The 3,862-nt window shown below is 71.1% G+C and overlaps 1 non-coding gene across 1 annotated transcript; it reads left to right on the top strand.

Annotated features, from left to right (window-relative positions):
- The first annotated feature begins 3,087 nt into the window (after nt 1-3,087).
- Nucleotides 3,088-3,241, top strand: LOC146809895 (5.8S ribosomal RNA). The gene has a single exon (XR_014967034.1). It is a non-coding gene; the product is annotated as a 5.8S ribosomal RNA (ribosomal RNA).
- Nucleotides 3,242-3,862: the final 621 nt, after the last annotated feature.

Below are 3,862 nucleotides of genomic sequence, written 5' to 3'. Positions count from 1 at the left end.
GGTGCCGGCCATCTGGTCGCACCTTTCCCCTCGGCCTTCTGGTCGCGCGCAATGCTTTCCAATGAGGTGACCAGATGGCCGGGTCGGCCTGGAAGTCCCGATGAGCGTCCAAGCCTCCCGGATCCCAGCCAGGGCTCCAGGAGGCCGGGCGCATCCGCACCTAGGGTCCACTCCGTCACTCAGAGCATGCGGGTTACAAGAAAGGCGGGTAGCCTTCCTCCGGATTAGTAGGGGCAGGGTATGCCGGAACACCCCTCTTTGCCGGGGACCAGATGGGCTATGCCTGGGCAACATCCTCCCAGGCGTCCGGGGCTCCCTCCTCCGGCCCACGGTGTGGCAAAGTGCCCGCGACGGGCCCCACGGGTCCCGGGCAGTCCTTCCCCGGGCTCCCGGGCCTGAGAGCTCCGGTGGTCCTCCAAGTGCCTGAGGCCCAGCCGGGGTCCCCGAGCCCCCCGGGAAGCAGAGCCAACTGAGCTCTGTGTGAGTGGGCAGGCGGGAGCCCTACCGCAATGACTCGGCTCGGGGTGGGCAGACGCGAGTCCTTTCAGGTGCCGGCCATCTGGTCGCACCTTTCCCCTCGGCCATCTGGTCGCGCGCAATGCTTTCCAATGAGGCGACCAGATGGCCGGGTCAGCCTGGAAGTCCAGATGAGGGTCCATTTGCCTCCCGGATCCCAGCCAGGGCTCCAGGAGGCCAGGCGCGTTTGCCCCTAGGGTCCCCTCTGTCAATCGGAGCGTGCGGGTTACCAGAAAGGAGGGTAGCCTTCCTCTGGATTACTAGGGACAGGGTACTCTGGGACCCCTCTCGGCCTAGCGGTCCTCAGCCGGCAGCTGGACAGGTCAGGATGCTGCCCCAGCCCTGGGTCTGTCCCGGGGCCTGCCGAGTGGCAGGCTGCCCCGGATGAGACCTGGCAGTCCTCCCCCTGCTGGGCTGGGTCCAGGGGCCCTGGGAGGGCTGCCTCCCCTCCCCAGGCTCCATCCTGGGTCCTGCTGTGTGGCAGGTGTGCCCGAACGAGTTCCCTGCGGGCTCCGTCCTGGGTCCTGCCACGTGGCAGGTGTGCCCGAACGAGTTTCCGCGGCCTCCGTCCTGGGTCCTGCCACGTGGTAGGGTGCCCTGGATGGGATCCGGAGGGCCCGGGGAGGCTTCCCCTGCGCCTCTGGGCCTGGGAGCCCTGGCTGGGTCCATGGGCCCTGCGGGCCCCTGGTCGGGGGCTCCAGCCCTGGGCCCTGTCCCCCGGCCTGCGGCACTGCCAAAGGCCCGAGACGGGTTTCCTTTGTGGCTGGGGAGCCTCCCCTTGCTCGTCTGGGTTCAGGAGCTCCAGCCAGGCCCCTGGGGGCCCCAGGGAGGGCGGCCTCCCCACCCCGGGCTCTGTCCTGGGTCCTGCCATGTGGCAGGGTGCCCTGGATGTGGTCCGGAGGGCCCGAGGAGGCTTCCCCTGCGCCTCCATGCCTGGGAGCCCCAGCTGGGTCCAGGGGCCCCGCTGGGCCCCTGGTCGGGGGCTCCGGCCCCGGGCCCCATCCCTCGGCCTGCGGCACTGCCAAAGGCCCGGGACGGGGTTCCGTTGTGGCCGGGGAGCCTCCCCTTGCTCGTCTGGGTTCAAGAGCTCCGGCCTTGCCCCTGGGCTCCCGGGGAGGGTGGCCTACCCACCCCGGGCTCCGTCCTGTGTCCTGCCGCGTGGCAGGGTGCCCGGGACGGGGTCCGGAGGGCCCGAGGAGGCTTCCCCTGCGCCTCCGGGCCTGGGAGCCCCAGCTGGGTCCAGGGGCCCCGCCGGGCCCCTGGTTGGGGGCTCCATCCCCAGGCCCCGTCCCCCGGCCTGCGGCACCTCCAAAGGCCCGGGACGAGGATACATTGTGGCCGGGGAGCCTCCCCTTGCTCGTCTGGGTTCAGGAGCTCCGGCCGGGCACCTGGTGTCCCCGGGGAGGTTGGCCTCCCCACCCTGGGCTCTGTCCTGGGTCCTGCCACGTGGCAGGGTGCCCGGGGCGGGGTCCGGAGGGCCCGGGGAGGCTTCCCCTGCGCCTCCAGGCCTGGGAGCCACGGCTGGGTCCAGGGGCCCCGCCGGGCCCCTGGTCGGGGGCTCCGGCCCCGGGCCCCGTACCCCAGCCTGCAGCACTGCCAAAGGCCCGGGACGTGGTTCCATTGTGGCAGGGGAGCCTCCCCTTGCTCGGCTGGGTTCAGGAGCTCCGGCCGGGCCCCTGGGGGCCCCGGGGAGGGCGGCCTCCCCACCTCGGGCTCCGTCCTGGGTCCTGCCGCATGGCAGGGTGCCCGGGGCAGGGTCCGGAGGGCCCGGGAGGCTTCCCCTGCGCCTCCAGGCCTGGGAGCCACGGCTGGGTCCAGGGGCCCCGCCGGTCCCCTGGTCGGGGGTTCCGGCCTGGGCCCCTTCCCTATGCCTGCGGTACTGCCAAAGGCCCGGAACGGGGTTCCGTTGTGGCCGGGGAGCCTCCCCTTGCTCGTCTGGGTTCAGAAGCTCTGGCCGGGCCCCTGGGGGTCCCGGGGAGGGTAGCCTCCCTACCCCGGGCTCCGTCCTGGGTCCTGCTGCATGGCAGGGTGCCCGGGGCAGGGTCTGGAGGGCCCGGGGAGGCTTCTCCCACGCCTCCAGACCTGGGAGCCCCGGTTCCCTGGTCGGGGGCTCCGGCCCTGGGGGCCCCGGGGAGGGCGGCCTCCCCACCCCGGGCTCCATCCTGGGTCCTGCCACATGGCAGGGTGCCCGGGACGGGGTCCAGAGGGCCCGGGGAGGCTTCCCCCGTGCTTTCGGGCCTGGGAGTCCCGCCTGGATCCAGGGGCCTCGCCGGGCCCCTGGTCGGGGGCTCCGGCCCTGGGCCCCGTCCCCCGGCCTGCGGCACTGCCAAAGGCCCGGGACGGGGTTCCGTTGTGGCAGGGGAGCCTCCCCTTGCTCGGCTGGGTTCAGGAGCTGAGCGCCTGGCAATATTTTTTTTCTCCCGATGGTGCTGTATGACTCCCTTTGAGTCTGAAGCTTTGAACGGGGCGCCCGGGACGTCTGGCCGCGCGGACGGCGGACGGACGGCGTCGCCTTCCTCCCGCCTCTCCTGCGCCCGCAGGTGGGTGAACGTTTTCGAAAAGTTGCCTGTGACTCGCTGGCGGTGGATCACTCGGCTCGCGCATCGATGAAGAACACAGCTAGCTGCGAGAATTAGTGTGAATTGCAGGACACATTGATCATCGACGCTTCGAACGCACCTTGTAGCCCCGGGTTCCTCCCGGGGCTACGCCTGTCTGAGGGTTTCTCGATCGTCAATCGCCCCGGAGCTTCCCTGGGACGCGGCTGGGGCTGTCGCAGGGTGAGCTCCGCTTCCCCTTCGCCCCCCCACAAGGTCAGACCCCTCGATCGCCCGTTGCAGGGTCCCTGGCCGGGTCCTGCTGTGGATGTACGCCGCCGGCGCGCCTGGCCCACCGAGAAAGGGAGCCTGGCGACCGGTCCGCCCCGGGCCCGTCCCGGGGTGCCTGGCTGTGTGCCATGCGTGGCTGTCCGTGGTGTCCCACCGGCTGCCCGTGAGCACGCCCCTCGGGCGACCTCCTCCGCGCACGGCTTCCTGGCGAGGGCGAAACCCCTCCAGATGCGATCCGGGGAAAGAGGGCGCGCACTGCCGGGTACTCCAGGCCCCTGCTCCAGCAGGGGTCTGGCCTTCCCCGGCTCCCCCTTAACGCTCCGGCGTTTTCTTTCCGACTACGACCTCAGATCAGACGTGGCAACCCGCTGAATTTAAGCATATTACTAAGCGGAGGAAAATAAACTAACCAGGATTCCCCCAGTAACGGCGGGTGAAGAGGGAGCAGCCCAGCGCCGAATCCCTGCCCGGCAGCGGGCGCGTGAAATGGGGCATACAGAAGACCGACTCCCCGGCGT

This window comes from Triturus cristatus, chromosome 7, assembly GCF_964204655.1.
Source record: "Triturus cristatus chromosome 7, aTriCri1.1, whole genome shotgun sequence".
NCBI lineage: Eukaryota > Metazoa > Chordata > Amphibia > Caudata > Salamandridae > Triturus > Triturus cristatus.
The sequence above is the reverse complement of the archived record's forward strand: the minus strand, read 5'-3'. Positions and strand labels throughout refer to the sequence as shown.